Source organism: Carassius auratus, chromosome 41 (genome assembly GCF_003368295.1).
Source record: "Carassius auratus strain Wakin chromosome 41, ASM336829v1, whole genome shotgun sequence".
Lineage (NCBI taxonomy): Eukaryota > Metazoa > Chordata > Actinopteri > Cypriniformes > Cyprinidae > Carassius > Carassius auratus.
The window spans coordinates 19,302,484-19,320,278 of NC_039283.1; the positions used below are offsets into that span (position 1 = coordinate 19,302,484).

The 17,795-nt window shown below is 37.6% G+C and overlaps 1 protein-coding gene across 1 annotated transcript in view; it reads right to left on the reverse strand.

The window, feature by feature from the left end:
* Positions 1–461, reverse strand: part of LOC113059183 (R-spondin-1-like) — an 18,029-nt gene extending 17,568 nt beyond the window's left edge. The window contains exon 1 of the mRNA XM_026227484.1: positions 1–461. This exon is cut by the window's left edge and continues 585 nt beyond it. The gene's annotated coding sequence lies outside the window, so the exon portion shown is untranslated.
* Between the last annotated feature and the right edge of the window lie 17,334 nt (positions 462–17,795).

Consider the following 17,795-nt stretch of genomic DNA (forward strand, 5'->3'; position numbering starts at 1 on the left):
GAGACAGACAAGAAGGGGCGAGCGAGGGAAGGAGGGAGTTGGATGTGGAGAGGAGTGGATGAATGGGGGGAGAAAAGCACAATGAGACATGTATATAAAACAGTGCTTTGTTAAGTCAGCATGTCAAAAGAAAGTCCAAATATCTTGCCCAGGGGAAGAGATGCAAGTTTTTCAATTTTGTGCTTTCAAAAGTGAGTACTTTTAAAAGCAACTTTTACATTTTTTGTAAACTGTCATAAAAATACTTTTTGTAATCAAGGAAAAGGCAACGGAAAGAAAATAGCCTTACGCAGGGATTACATAACACCACTCTTTCATCTCTATCAACTGCTCTTTCTCAATGAACTACAGCATTTCTGCACTTTAAATTTGTTAAATTGATTCCTGGAAGTCTGGTTTGGAACTATGAATGCGGACACAATATTTTGAGTAACATAACCCGAAACTGGTATTATGTCCATTTAAACCACACATTCCTGCCATGCTTATTTTTTTCCTTGGCCAGATAAATTCATGATCCAGGAAAGCAAACTAAATGTTTCATTTTAAATGTAATTTCCAATTAAGGCTGACAAGAGCTGAAGTGTCCAGCCGCTAAAGTTGATTCAAACAGAAATAGGGCACCGCGAAATAAATACCAATATCCTTCGGTCGATACACATCCGAAAGTAAGGAATGGAAAAAAATAACATGTTTACCCCATCTGTCAGAAAACAATCAACTGAAAAATGTCTTTCAAGCAGTGAAGGCGATCACATTTACGCCTCTCACAATGACAAATAGATATGTTTATAAAATGATTCCTAATCACATTCCAGCAGAAATGGATGAGCGTTCTGGATTTACGCAAGAGAGACCTCATGCCTGGAAGTATCAGGAAAGCAGGGCCATATTTGGCCACAGGTCCTCTGGATCTTGTATCATGTTATTTGTTCATTCTTAGCATACCAAAAATTGCTTTTAAATGCCAACAAAAACTCTACAGATATCTATTTATCATTTTAGCAATTCAACACTCTTCAAATATGAGAAGCTGAGTCTATAAATTGTAATTTATGATCCGAAATCTAAGACAAACATGATTTTCCCTTAATTTGGTTTGAATTGACCTCCAATGGATGAAAGTACAGCAGGTGGAAAAGACAATTTGTGGAAATATGTCATGCAATTGTAAAACATTATTAAGAATAGTGTCTAACAGTAGCATGATATATATCACAAACAACAACAAAAATATATTTTCTTTTTGTTAAAGGGCTGTTAACATGATCTTTTGGTTACAGGGATGTGGTAAAACTAAGCGACAGCAAAGATTGATAAACCACATACACAGATGTGGTAGCAGCAGATATGGTTTAAATTAAAGATAAATAAGGAAATAATATTCATCATGTACATCAGGCATTAAAAAGATGATCTCTTTTCTAGAAGGAACAAGAAGAAATCTTCTTACCACCTCCTCTCTCTCCATCAAAAGTTACCACATCTTCTCTATCCAAAGTTTATTTATCTTAGACAATGAATAATATTCCAATGTCTTCGACACTTTCTCCATATTTATCAGACAGAGCCAAAGCCTCCTGGTGCCTGCCGTTCGTAGCACTCGTCAGCAATATTAATTAGGAGAGATATGTGAAGTCTGACGCACAGATATGCCATCGCCCTGGAACAAGAAAGGGGATTTATCCAGAAAATAAAAGATGATGTTCAAGTTTTTCACAAGACGCAAGAAAGCTCAGGTGAACTTGAAAAAGAAAAAATATCTGGAGATCTAAAATCTAAAAGAAAAACTGCAAAGGAAAGTTGTTCATCTAAATCAAATGGAACGCATAAAACCTTACTATTTTACCAATATTCTTTATCTACAATGAAGTTGAATCCAAGAAAATCTGTAATAAATTAGAGCCTGAGTGTGACACGAGGGGCATCCCCACCATCTGAGTCATTATCCCTTTCTTAGGGGGTACTGTGACAACTCTTCATATTTTGATTAAACTCTATTTCTGCTCTCTCATCCATTAACAGACAGCACAGCAGATACACAGTTCTGTTCTTCTGTTTTGCTCATTCAGCTAAACAACAAACCAAACTCAAGTCTCATTTAATAGTAAAGAGATTAACTTGTCTGTTGTGTAAAATTCCAAACTGCAGCAATTATCTTAAGAATATGCAGCTTCACGTCACAATAATGAATTTCATTCCTTTTCACTGTCTGCAACTGATCTGTTATTTTGCTTGACTGCTATTTTTTTATTTAAATGGCATCTAATGAACCTTGTGAGAAATTAGACTAAACCTTGAACTACATGAATGCTTTATGTATTTAAAAAGAATCAGCTTTATATGTCACTGTATAAAATACAATCATAATGATGTTTTATATTGACATATTGTAATATGATATTTATATTTTATTTCACTCAGCCAATCAACTCAAAGGCCACCTGGAATCCTTCATGGACCACCAGTGTTCTCAGCTCTAGTCTTTTTCAGTAATAACCACAACTGTTTTCCTTTGTTTCTTTATTCTGCCTTTTTCAATCTTGTATGACAAAGGCCAACAGCCCTGCTTAATCCACAGAACATATGTTCTAGCCGTTGTATTAGGCAGCAAATTTAGACGGAACCATGATAAAAGTCAGAGCAGTAAACAGGCCATAAACAGAGTATGCAATAAAGCAGAGCAAAACCAGAGTGGATGTCTGTCTGGCCTGATCTGGAACCATGGCTCAGACCCCCTGGAAATCCTCCACTCCAGGAAACCCAAAGAAATGAGGAAAGACAGTTAAATGTTCAATATCCCTCCCAAATGGCTTGCTATAAAAGCTTATGGACTAGCCTCAAGATCAGAAATGGTAATGCAGAGACAAAGAATTATTGCTGGTGTTTAAAATGGTTGAATGGAGTGTGTATTTGGCAAATAAAGTACTTTTTGGAATATTGTTTCAGCATACATGGCAGCCAAACATATAAAACTACAAAACTAACTTATGATCAGTAACACAGCAGTGTCATCGAAATATCTATCTATGACAGTAAATGATGCTGTTGAATCTGTGTACTGGCACCAGACGTGCAGCTGTCAGACTGCACCTGTCTTTATATCTACTTCATAATTTCACCCTCTGGACCTGTCCTCTCAATAACACTTATTGGTTTTACTGCAGAAAGCTGGTGCCAGATTACCTAACACTGGGGCAAACACAGAACAACAGATTTTTAAAAGCCATAAGATCTGGATTTTAGGAACTGGCAGGCCAACACTTGGATATCTTCAAAGTTTCATCATCTTTGAATAGCTACTTGCTCACTAAGGTGCTTTTGTTTTCTATTTGGCCCTCAATAATAAATCAAAGACAAACACCAGAACATGTCATTGACTGGATAATACAAAAATAATTATGTAAATATTATAAGCATTATTTTTGGTCTAGAAATCTGAATGACTGAATAATAATAATAATAATTCCAAATAATCAGTACTAAAAATGTATTTTCTTATTTTTATTGATAATTCAAATTTTAAATAAAATAGAGAAATAACAATAACACTGCTTACAACAATGATGATGATGATGATCCTTGTTGTTTAATATTTTAGTTTATGATGTAATTAAGATAAGCAAAGCATTTTTAGTATTTAGTATTAATAATGATTCTAAATAAACAATATACATTTTCTTAATATTATTATTAATTACATTAAGAAAAGGCATACTGGTTATTCTAAACATAAAAAATGTAAAAATATATATAAAAATATCAATGTTTTTAATATTTTTATTTTAAAACGTAGTTATTAAGATTAAGATACATATTATTCATATTTATTATTTAACATTATTATTACAATGATTATATTTAGGAAGGGGGGGTTAAGTATAAAAGTATCAAATATTTTATCACAAATTGATAATAATAAAACTTAAGTTTCAAACTTAGACTTTCAGCCACCATAATCAAAGTAAACATTTCGATAGATTATTAAAAATAAAACTATTAAAAAATATGATATAGCCTAGGTCAGATAATAAAAAGAAGTCAATATTAAATTAATTAAAAGTTCTGCGTTTTGAGTCATGGTTCACTGAAATTGGCTCTAGACATATTTAAGGTGTTAAAATAAATGTATTTCTTGGCTGTCTCTCAGACGTAAGTAAGCCGATCGTAAAACCTACCTACTATAGTATCGCGAGCTTCATACTGATCCACTGAGCGCGAGGCTCTAATGTGACTTTAATGCCTCTCCTCGCGCTGTCAGCAGACAGCAGCGGCTGAGCAAGACCATCTACTGTGATTGTAATGTGCTTATCGACTTGCTTTGACTTCGGTTAACATGTCATGTCAGTTTACATCAGTGTCCCAGTGCGTAATCTGAGCAATAGTGGAAATGAAAAAAAAAAAAAAAAAAAAAGACAATCCCAAGGATAAATCCCCCAATTCCAATATACTGCGCTAATAATGGAGCCGACAGAGGCCTGATTTATTTTGCGGTTCTCTGCCGTAATTCTGAAGCAAATCCCACATAAATGCACTTTTCACCTTTAGTCTGTCTGTAACAACAAAATAAATAACAACATCTGAGACCTTCAAATACCATCTTTATTCTATTATGTAAGCTATTTTAAAAGTACTAAATTCTAATATTTGAGGAAAATTATTATATGTTTTTTTTTATTAAATTAAAGGTGCAATAGGTGATTGTCTTCAGAAACATTTTCTGTTATGCTGGTTGACAGTCTCTTCACATCCCGATAGCAATCATTAAATTAAGTGGTCTAAATGTATTTATCTGTATTTATATATTCTTTGGAAAGCATAGGACCAAGAAATGTACATCCAAACAAATCGCTCAGTTTGATCGTTTTAAATAGCTTTCCTACCTGCCTGTCAACGTATGTATCTGCATACCTCTGCGCAACCTGTTCACGCAACCCAAATACATCATTAGAGCATTTATGCACAATGTGCAGACAGAGCTAGAATGGCAGACAAACATCAACAACCCGGTCTTCTTTCCTGGAATTGTAGTACTTTTAAAGTTTTCTCACTGGTGAGTGATGTAGCCCAGAGGTTCCCGATTCAAGTCCTCATGCACATATTTGCATGGCTTGCTTAGTTAACATACCTAATTCAGATGACCAACTTGTTAGAAGTGAGCTACGTGAGTGAACTGTGTTCCGATCGATATGATCCCTATACCATGTTCATTGCTCCCTTCTCCCTGAGCAGGGGTTTACCTCACTTCGGAACATGGACATACAAAAAACATAAATTTTGTGTTTTGTAAAGTTTACTGCTTCAGTATTTGTAAATTATTTTGCAGCGTTTCTATGGTATGCTGAAAAAACAATGATAAGCACATCTTAATTTTTAAAGGCTTTATTGACAAAAAATAAACAGGATAAAAAAAGTACTTTTTTTTTTGTGTGTGTGTATGTGTGAAAAGTTCATTTTTTGGCCAATGAAGCTTTTATCAATTATTTATCATGCATCTGATCACTCTACACAATAATCTAGAAATAATGTGAATGAACACCACAACACCTTTAGCAGAAAACTTTGCAAAACACAAAATTTATGTCACTGCCAAAACCTTTGGCCATGACTGTAGGCATTAAACAACCTCTTTATTTACAATCTTTCCAAATGTATTTGATTTTGCACATTATAGAATATTGCAATATAGAAATCTTGATCCTTTGTTGCCAAGGCACACTGTTCATAATGTAAACAAATAACTTTGGTGTTACTGTTACACATTCTAGCTTTTATTTCTGGGTGGCACCTGATGATGGTTCTATGCCCAGAACACATGGACAGCATTCAGAGCTACACATTAAACAGCATAATCAGACTGTTACAAGGGTGACATTATTAAACATTGTCGAATCATTTAGCAAATAAAGGAACTTTATACCTGCCAATGAGCTATTAGTCTGCATATACTTTTTATTTTGAACTGAAGTCACGCTAACATAAAACAATCTAAGAAGATAGCTCATTCATTACAAAACTCTTTCAGGAATACATCTAATAACATGCTTCCAAGTATAGCAAAATATTTTTTCATGTTACAACAGCACCAAACTTATTGTGGATCAAAACTCTGATGGGCAAGAAATCACACAAAGTAGTGACACAAAAGAGTTCCCTTTCATGGGAATTCGCACTGCATCCACTTGAGGTTACAACAGTCAGGAGACTGTTTGTTTGTGTACGTGCTAAGAATGCGACTACTATGAAACATCCACCCGAGCGTTTCAGAATGTGTGCACCTCTGTAGCCCCTTTCACACTGCACGTCGGATCCGGCAAATTGCCAGAACATTGCCAGGTCGCCTTCCGTGTGAAAGCAAACACCGGGATTGAACCCGGCAATGTTACTAGGTCCCCAACCCAATGCCGGAATCAATCCCGGGGCGAGCGTTGTGTGAACAAAAGCCAGATCTAATGCCGTGTCGTAGTGATGACGCACGTTATCACGCGACTCTTTTACCGGCTGTTTCGAAGGAAGATCAACGTTCGTGACAAAAAATATGTGCAAACTGTAATGAAGCAGAGATCAGTTTGTTCCTCACTTTCCGCGCTGACACTGAGATTGTTTACTAGCTTGAGTGAAAGTAAAACATGCCTCATGTTTATCACTCTTACATTACACATCACGCCCTGTTGTCATGTGTCGTTACAGGATATTGTCGTTACAGGTTGTGTGTGAACGCGCTCACATATCCCAGGTAATCACTGGCAGTGTAAAAAGTGCAAAATCTAGCAACCCTGGAACAATTGTCGGAACACTTTACCCGTGTATTTGCCGGAATCGCAGTGTAAAAGGAGCTTATGTCAGGTTGACTAGGTTGAGTTTGGCTAGTACTTCCTCACTTCTCAAGCATGCTTTGCAAAATGCTTTGTGCCCTGGGGCTAGAAGCTTGATTGTACTCCCCTCTTGCTCCTGGGAGTTGTTTGTGAGTACTTCACGATCCATTATGGTGATAAGGTTTGTCCAGGGCACTTAAGAGCTCTTTCTTTTTGGATGGCAGGTTGCTTCTCTTTTCAGAGCCTCCCTGTCTTCCTGAAGCTTGGACATGACGCATTATGATAAGTTGGTAGGCTCTATTCGAGCCTCCTTGACAAATTGCTGTCAACCAAAAAATGTCATATTACATTATCAGGTTGCCAAGCCTTCCATTGGCCAACCTGAGTACTGTTTTGCAGTGTCTTGAATAGCAAGTAGTAAGGCTTCCCTTTAGCCTCCTCTAGACTAAAGCTTTGGAGCTCATTCAGGTAGTGGCTTTCTCAGTAGACAGGCTATAGTAGAGCCTCCTGATTAAGCCGCGCTAAGGTTAGTTATGTTAGGTTGTTAGGTTTAAAGGCTGTTAGTCCTTCTCAGGCCTGATATTCTGCAGCTTTATTAGGTTGCTAGGCTCCCTGGAAGCCTCCCTAATGAGTCACCACTCTCCTCTCCCCTCTGAACATGTTTTACTCCCCTTGTTTTGAGGGTGCTTGCAACCAAGAACTTGTTTGCACTTAGGTTGAGAAAGGTTTATGCCCCTCTCATTTTAGAGAGTTATTCTTAGTACTCTGCTCCCTAGGGCTCTGTGCTGCAGTAATGTCAGGTTGATTAGGCTCCTTAATGAGCTGCCTTTATGGTTCAGTGTGGCAGTATAGTCCCGTCACTTAAAGGGTTGTTATACTGTATACAAAGGTAAGCATGTTCATACTCCCCTCATTCCTGAGGGTTGTTATGAGTACTCGCTGCCCTGTTCTGCAGAATGATGAGTATTAGTACTCCTGTCATTTGAAGAGTTGTTATGCTGAGTACTCCACTTCCTAGAGTGCCTCTCCCTCGCTTTGAAGGTCTTTATAGTGAGTACTTGTTCTTGAGAGGTATAGAGTAGGGTTCCTCAAATCCAGTGTTGGAGAGCGCTGCCCTGCAGAGTTTAGCTCAAACCCTGATGAAGCTCACCTACCTGTAATTTCCTAGTGATCCTGAAGACCTTGATTAGCTTGCTCAGTTGTGTTTCATTTGGGTTGGAGCTAAACTCTGCAGGGCATTGACCCTCCAGGGCAAGATTTGAGGAACCCTACTCTAGTGGGTGGGGAAGTCATGGCCTAATGGTTAGAGAGTTTGACTCCTAACCCTAAGGTTGTGAATTTGATTCTCCCCTCATTTTGAGGGTCAATATGTTGTATATTGGTAGCACTGCTGAAAACCATATTCAAATAAGTGGAATTCAGTTAGCCACGCCACGTCTCTTCACTACAATTCAGTGCCACCTTTGACTAAAAGTGTGGAGAGCTTCTTAAAGCCCCAGATAGTTTTATGTGAAACTTAGCATAATTTTGCTATAAACAACTGTGGCTAATGATGTACAACAAGGTCAAGACCGTCAATGTTTTCCGTGAGTGACTACCACTGTACTCATACTCAATCTGTGATGGAAATGTTGAAGTAAGTTAATTAATTCATAACTCCCAGTTGCGAGCTACAATTTTGACAGTTGTTATTCTACTATAAGGATGATGGAAATCATTGTGATTTTATTTACCTTTGGCAATATAAGGTTTTAATAAAACATTTAAATATAAAACTAATTCTAAAGAACTGTTTGCGTTTTTTGTTTCCCAACTGTTTTCCAGTAAAACGCTTATTACTTTGTGACAAATAGTGTTTTAAAGCTTTACCATTGCTTGCTTGTATTAGTACACAACCAGCAAATTGCTTTTTACATTTATTTATTTATTTTTTATTTTTTTTTTTTAATTAACATCCTGATCTAAGAAAATTATTGTCATGATAGTGTATTGTCCTGGTCCACCCCCACATGGGGAACAGCCTGCAGTGTTTGTGTTAGCAACTTACATATATTATTATGATCTCTAAGTCATCTAGATTTCACCATTGTTTTAGCTTGTCTTCTGCTTGACCAATCCTTGGATTGCTTGTCAGGACAAAGTTAAGTGTGCGTGCTGTAGTCTAATAAAGAGCAGGAGAGTTTTCTTATGAGTTTTGGCTCAGCTACCAATATAAAAGAAAATGTTTTGTTTACACCAGATCTGGCCTCATATAAACCAATCTTGCATGACACGGAATCATTCTAAAAGTTTTTCCTAGTTCAAGTATAAATGTTTTATCAGAAGTTTCCATTGAAAAACAGTTAGCCCCCAGCACAGCTTCCCTTCTTTTCTCCCAGTCTGTGAGTACAAGGAGTAGGTGTTGCTTTTTTAAAGTAGATAATTGAGAGCCATTTCCTGTCTGTTTATTCTTATCAAGAGGGATTGGTATATAAAGGAAAGAATTTAAAACAAGCTTTTCTGGATATTTTTCTCTATCGGCATCTGTAACTGGGAGGTTGAGAATAGTCAGAATATCATTATATATTTTAAAATCAATTGATTTCCATCTTTTAATGTAATGTTCATTGAGACAGTGAAAGAAGATAAATATGTGTGTGCAGTTCTCAAATCAATATGTCGGTATTTTATGGTCTAATCATAGCAGCTAAGTGTTTACCTGACTGCATATGAAGCTGACATCAGTCATAAAGCACTTTCCATTTTCTCACCATCCAGCAGGGTGCCCTAAACATCAGTTACTGGCAAATCCTCTAACCAGATATCATGAAAACTTTGACCCATCTACGGCTTTTGTTGGCATTTAGTGTAAAATCTGCTTTCAGATAGGTTTAAAGTTAAGTATTTTGGTTTGCCTTGATCCGTTACAACTTTGCAATGTCTTTAAATTTAGAGTGAGATATAAAACCATCAGTAGTCTTTTGTCTCCAAGAGTATGTTTCCAAGAGATGGTGATTGCAATTGATTTTAATAGTAAATTAATTTACTATTAAAATCAATTGCAATCACCATCTCTTGGAAACATACTCTTGGAGACAAAAGAACACTAAAGGATCATATATATATAGAGAGAGAGAGAGAAAGAGAGAGAGAGAGAGAGAGAGAGAGAGACATAGATATATATATATATACATATAGATATATTTAGATATAGATATAGTGGTGGTGTTTATGCTGGCAAACAGAAACGAGGCAGTTATCCGGGAAGCTTGATAGTTTAGCCAGAAAAATCTTCTAACTGTTCCTCTAGGGTGCGATGCATACAAGGAGTGTCCATGGATTGTCCAAAAAAATGAAAAAACTGCTCTTGCTTGATTAGATCATCTATGGCAGGTGTGATGGCTGACTGAGTGCAGGTGTTGACCAGAAGGGATGCTGGAGTTCTCAGTGGACTAGGCTGGTGACTGTGAATGGACTGGTCACTGAGAATTGTGACACATCAAAGGCTAGGTGGTTGTTTAAGTGGTTGTCTTAACCACCTGGCCAAGTCCAGTTGCTTTGAAAAGTACACTGAACAGTTCAAATTATTTGAAGTATCATTAATGGAATTCCGCAATATCGTGTTCATTATCGCCTTGGATGAATACACAATATGAACGCGATATTGCGTGGCTTGTCAGTGATCTACAGCTCTGTCTATTAAATGTCCCTCCATTCGAAAGCAGGTGATGGCGATTTAGCGGTAATCACAGAACCAGATTTACTGACTAGATGCACATGATTATATTGTTAGATATATCACCCAGCCCTACTGGGGTTAGGGGTTTTGAAAAGCTTTGAAATGGACTTTTGATGAAATATGTTTGCATTGTATTCTATACAGACCTCGACCTTAAGCATATGTATTTTATGATATTACCTGGACAACATATGCTATCATTGGCAATAGGTTATCTTACTGTAAATAATTCCATGTTCAATATATAGAAATCCTTGTTAACATATTGTCCAGATATGGGCAGAATCGCTGCTTGATTAATTTAGTTTCTAAATCAGTTGTTATTCTTCTGCTCTGAATTGCTTATTCATTTTTATCTTTAAACCTGATCTTTAAGCCTTTGTTCTCAGGGGAACCTAAAAAAAGCTTTGAGTATAGGTACCATTGATCATCTTAAAAATGTCCTCAGTGGTAGCGATGATTTACACTGTTTTTAAAAGTATCAGATACATCGCATCTGTTTCTTTTCACTGGAGCTTTGTAGAGTTACACATGGCAATGACTCTTGCAGACACCAGGAGATGGAGTTCTTTAGTCCTTCTCTTTTTCTCACAGATCATATTGAACCTTTGAGCCTGTAGAAATTAATAAACTGTTATTGCCATAATCCACACCCCAGGATTTTAATCCAGCACTCCCCTTGAACACAGACGTGAAAGGAAAGCAGTGGTGGTCTCACTTATATAGACAAGAATAATAAGTGTCTTCAAGAAGGGTGAAGAATTCACAGTGGATGCAAGACATTAAAGAAAGCATTGGCGCTAAAGAAATGGTGGGAAAAGGGTTTTCTGAACTGGGGGGTTTATTCAAGGGAATAAATCCTGTCTGAGAGCTACTTTATACCAAATACAATTCCACATAGGGGAGGCTGGGGCTAGTTGTCACATGGGGAAGATGTCACAAGATATTTACCTCAGTAACTTAAAAAAAAAAAAAAAAAAAAAAACATAAAATAGTAAAGTTAAACAGCAAAACAAGAGTCATATAACCAAAGTAGATTTTAACCTGAAAGTTGAAATGTATTCATAGGACATTGGTCTTTTATACAAATGTAAGGTCAGGATAAATATTTAAAATGTCATAAATTTAGATAATTTGTAGTACATGTTGAACAAAACAACAGCTTACTCTCTCTTTTTTGTCTCTATTTTGTAAATTGTCTTGTTTTTTATCATTTTTACAGTTAACATTTTGTTGAAAAATGTGATAACGCACTCCATATAGTGTGATGACATGCCCCGTGTTGGTCACAATGTGTAATAGCCTGCATCTTTTTACCAACAAAAATGTCTTTATTGGTGTATATGGTACCATTCTGGATGTAAGTTAAATCTTCTAATATTTTAACAAGTGATTTAAAAAGGCACATACAGCGTATACTGAGATGCGATTTATGACCTTTGGTTTTCATTTGAGAAGGACTTGTGATGTTTATGGCCAAGTGTCTGCTTGCTATCCTTTCAGACTCTCCTCCTTCTTAGTGGGAAACTGAAAGCAAATCTCTGTAATGGTCAAAGCAACTATCATGTGTCTTGTCCAATTTGTCATTCTCACATGGAATGATTTAGTATTGACTGTGCGGTTATCTTGTGCAAAGTCATGATCTTAAAGACGGAAGTTTTATTATCTGACCTTATTTAGCATTTGCCAGTTTATTCATTATTTTTCCCTTTTCTTTTCAATAGTGTCTTAGGTGTTCAAATAAGAGTGTACACTGTACATATACTTAAAGGGATAGTCCAAACTAAAAATAAAATTATGTCATCATTTACTCACCCTAATGTCATTCCTGTATGTATTTCTTTCTTTAAATTATTTTGAAAAATGTGGGTAATCCAACTGTTGCAAAGGCAATGACACAGTTTTATTTATTTTTTTTCATAAGCTTTTTATTTATTTTTTTGGTGTGAACTTAAATTGTGCTGTTAACCTGTGGTGCAAGTATCAGCAGGATTCTTCACACTTTCCATGCCAAATCAAAAAGCTTTCCCAGCTCCCACCATCATTGCTATTAAATGTTAAAGTTAAATACCCATAAACAGTGTTCTTGGACATTGAATTTTACTAGCTTTGCTGTGCTTTGTTAATTAAATTTACAACACGCTTCTTAAATTTGGTGATTGCAGATGCCTCCAGCTGTATTTGGTCTCCAGAGGTCTGCAGCATGATGCAGCGTTGCAGTATTATTTTCATATTTCCAGCTAAAAGAGAGAGCTAGAAGAGAGAGAATGGCGGAGAAGGCAAGGAAAGTGAAGGCAATTACATGGATTTTAACCTAAAATGCAATGAGATGACTTGGAACAGAGTTAAAAGCCCATATTTACTCAAACGGCATCACTGCGGTCCCTCTCCAAATAGGAGTGCCACATATCACTTAGCCTGCCAAGAAACTTCCCCACAGGAGCACTTAAAATGAGCCAGACAGCCTTTCCAGTGTCAGATAGAAGATTCTTCTGCATGCAAATATTATACAATAGACTTTATTAAGGTAATAATTTTTGCTGAAGTATATCAGCCAGTGGTAGTTAAGGTTGTTTTAATATCTCCAGGGTAGACTGCAGAATGGCCAATTTAACAAGGGACCTGGGGATTAATGATGTTTAAAGATAGGTTTATGACTCCGGCATCTAACCGTTTCGATCAGCAGGATGTGAACGTCAATATAAAACATATGGATTTTCTTCAAATCCATCATGGCTTAAAAAATGAAAACAAAAAACATCATCACACTCCTTTGGCTAAAACAGGGAAATGAAAAATAGACCGGAGTAAGAAATAAAATAAAGTACAATGCCCCGTTGTCAATGGTTAATGGATTAAACATTTCTGGTTTGTCCAGGGAGAGAAAAAATCATGTGAAATGTTGTATAATGTCTGTTGAGCAAGACAGACCATCAGTCTGTCATGAACCTGTGACTCTGTACTCTGAATCATACATGAGATATGTAAATCTAAGCTGCTTCTCAGAATTGCAGTGTGCAAATATAAATTGTTTTCGTATTTTCAATCACATTAGGCAATTGATTTAAAATAACACCAGAAAATAACCACATGTAGTCCATTTTACATATGAAAAACTTACAAACGTTTATTATCCCTTCGGTGTTTTATAGAACATTGAGTTCATGGAGTAAGGTTGATTTTATTGTATTTAATCAGTTTTAAATTCTAAATCACATTTATTTAACACATATACCTATATTTTATTCAGTTCTATGTGATTTATTTTGCTTCTCTTATTGTTTAAAGGAATTCAAATTTGAATAAAAAATAAATATCAATATAATATTGTCTTTTACTGTATGCTCACAAGGGCTGCACTTATTTAATTTTACAAAAAACAGCAATATTATGAAATCACTATTAAGATAACTTTAATTGTACAAAATTTAATTTAGAATAGTTTGTTTTAACAAAGCTGCATTTTCAGCTTGATTCTAATCTAATATGCTGATTTGGTGTAACATTTTTATTCCATTTTTATTGTTATTATTTTTTAATGAAATTAAATTATTAATTAATTAAACCATTATGCTGCTTAATATTAATATTTGATGAAAAAGTTAAAAACAGCATTTATTTAAAACACATACTTTATAATAAAGTAGTAGTCCTTTCTGTAATTTATTCTGTGTGTGTGTGTTTTAATGCTTTTAACATTTTACATTTTAGATGCTGCCAGTGCTTCTAAATAGTATGTTTCATTGTATTTGCAAATGTACAGAATGTATGTGATATATGTTACAGTATACTGACTAATTTAACTGTGCCTTTTTTTTTCTTTTCTTTTTTTGGAACATAACAGTACCTGAGTTGGAAAATATTCTCATTTTTGGGTGAACTGCTAAATCCTCTATTTACTCAAAATGGTATCATCCTTTTTGTCTTTTCCTAATGATATATTGTGCTCTGCATGATTGCATCCTGTCTTCACCTCTACACTATTCTTTTGTTCTTTTAAAAGCTCTTCTCATCAGAATTTGCACAAATTGTGAAGTGACACTTCTGTTCTTTGGGCTCCTCAGTACATCCACTATGTGGTTTCTGAAGTTGTGCCTGCATGGTTCCCTATTGATACATCATTTGTACTGCGTCTGCTAAGACGCTATGAGGAAAACTCCTTTTTCTCCAAATGAAAAGTGAAAGTGAAAGTCCTAACATTTGGTTCTCCGGAATTAACCCATCCAGGTGCAAGCACAGCAGTGAGTAGGAAACAAACACACACACAAACACACACACCCGGAGCAGTGGGCAGCTATTTGCTCCAGCTCCCGGGGAGCAATTGTAACTGCATGGCAATTGGTTCATGCAGTGAATTAAAAATTAACCAATGGCTCAGCAGCAGAGCTGCACAAGCCTATGGCGACAAAGGGGTCTCATACCTGCTTGGCTGAATTTGCTACTCTTCAGGCGCCCATAGTGCCTGCAGCAGCTGTGGTCTTCCCGGTCCCCTGCCACCATCTGGCATATCTCTGCCTGCTTCAGATTGTGGGCTTGCCTCTCGATCCTGCCCCCAGCATTCTGCAGAGCCACAAAAAGGGGTCCCCCAGCTCAGAGCAAGTCAGGCTTCTACAGCCGATACTTCCTTATCCCCAAAAAGGATGGCGGCCTAATGCTCATCCTCGATCTCAGGCACCTGAATTATGCCCTTGATGCCTACTTCCACATCCAGATAACCCCCACCACAGGCCATTCTTGAGGTTCAGCTTCAATGGAGTGGCTTATCAATACACCGTCCTTCCTTTTGGATTGTCCCTGGCTCCTCAAACTTTAATCAAGCGCATGGATGTGGCTCTTTCCCCGCTTAGACAGATGGGAATCCGCATTCTGAATTATCTCAATGACTGGCTCATCTTGGCCCAGTCGGAGAACGAGCTATTATCTCACAGATCATTCCTCCTCAGCAACTTAGATTGCCTGGGACTCAATTTTGCACACTGTTCCACAGGCAATGGATATTGTTCCTTGGAACAGATCTCTACTCAGCCCGAATGAGGGTGATAGTTGCACCAGATCATGCACTGGCTATTCAGTAGCTTGCAGCCTCATTTAAAGTTAGAGCACCTTGCTCCATGAAGGCATTTCAGAAGATGTTGGGCCTCATGGCCTCTGCGTCTTTCTGTGCATGCTTTGAAGGCCCCTTCAGTACTGGCTTAAACCATGAGTCACGGACACATGCATGTCAAGGTGAACTGGGCCTGCATAGCAGCTCTGGCTGTAAAGACTCTCCATGGATGGATGATACCCCTGGGAATGATCTGCAGAAGGAAGGTGGTCCCGACAGACGCTTCCAACACAGGTTAGCGAGCGCTGTGCGATGCAAACCAGCTTTCGGCCATTGGTCGAAAGAGGAGAGTCAGTTTCACATCAACTTTCTGGAAATGCTGGTAGTATGTTTAGGCCTTCGCAGTTTTCTGCCAGACCTACGGGGGCACCACATGCTAGTCTGCTCGGACAGCATGACAGTGGTGTCATAATTAAATCACAAAGGCGGTCTCTCCTCAAAGTGCCTCTTCATTCTGGCAGAACCTCCTGGAGTGGGCTCAGCTCAACTTGTGTTCATTAAGAGCAGCACATGTGCCGGACAGGTTGAACCAAGGAGCAGACATGCTATATTTTCAAAGGACAGGGATGCTTTGGCCCACGACTGGCCCAACCTCCCCCTTTTCACACAGTTCCCCCAATAGCCTTGATCCCACAAGGGATCTGCCCACAGTGTTGAGGGCTTTGAAGAGCCTTCCCTCCGAGCCACTACAGTCTGTTCGCCCCCTAATGCTAACTGCTCTGCTAATGGTGTTAGCATCCGTAAAGCGTTTGGAAGATCTGGAGGCACTCTCGGTGAGCCCCACCTGACTTGAATTTTGGCCCAATGACTCCAAGGTCATCCTGAAACCGAGGCATGGTTATGCACCTAAAGCGCTCTCCATTCCATTCAGAGCACGGGTAACAGCTCTTTTGCTGCTTCCTACTTCTGAGCAGGACCAAGAAATGAATTTACTTATATTTATATTTACTTATATTGAGCTTTCTGCTTTGGTGACCACACCAAAGGGTCTCTGGCCACAAAGCAGAGACTTTCCAAATAGATAGTTGATGCTATCTCTATGAGTTTGGCCCTATTGCCTCCTGTAGGGCTTCCCTGCAAAATACTTAGTCCGTCTGGGCCCCATTGCTGCTCAAAGTAAGTTCAAGTCTTAGTCGTTCCTCTAGCATAGCTTATCAGTATTGTGCTGGTTCCCCATAGCATCTAATCAGACAGAGTATGAGTGAAGTATCGATAGAGAATGTACTCGGTTACTAACGTGACCTCGGTTCCCTAAGATACGGGAAAAAGTACTGCATTGATGGCCATGCTGTAGCTGCATGACTCAGTCGTCACGTCAGTCAAAGTTATACTGCATTATTGACAAAGGAGTTTTCCCCTTAGTGTCTTAGCAGAAGCAGTGCTTGTTCCCATATCTCAGGGAGCCGAGGTTACGTTAGGAACTAAGTACATTTTCTTCATATGGTAATCATTGGCACATACTCTTTGTACATGTGTTACTGATGAAAGACTCATTTAGAATAGTTGATATTATATAGCAGCCATTAATTTGTTTAATTTTCGTTTCCTATCTTTTCATCATTGCAATACATCAGAGCAAACAACCACTATGGTGATAAAGAAATTCAATAAACTTAGAAATTCCTGAACTTAGATTTCATACATTTATCCGTCTACATTTACTAAGAAATATGGTTTATCTGTATACTTTGTGTTAATCGACTTTCTTACTGCATTACAATAGTATAATTTAAATATATAAAGGAAATAAAAGCCCATCCATCCTCCTCTTCTTTCAAACCAAGAAACCAATAATAGCAACAGCGTGAAGTGTATATGAGAGGCATGCTGTCTGAGAGTCAAATCAAATCGGCTCTGAAATCAAACCAAAGTGGCCTTTTAAGGCTACAGAACGTGATACAGCCTGGCACCAGGAGTTTGACCTGATCCTACAACTCTCTTATGGCTGGGCAACATTCCATCTTGACTGATTCACCATTTCTGCACATTTAGTCTGAAAGGCGGGGTGGTATAAACAGGGTGCAAAGCAGACACCCTAATCCCTCCACAGCTCATACATTGTCTGCCATCAGTTGGGTCACTCACTTGGGGTCTGCAGCATTTGCAGAAATGTTAATCCTCTCCCAAAAAGAACATGGCCATCATCTAATGCTGAAGT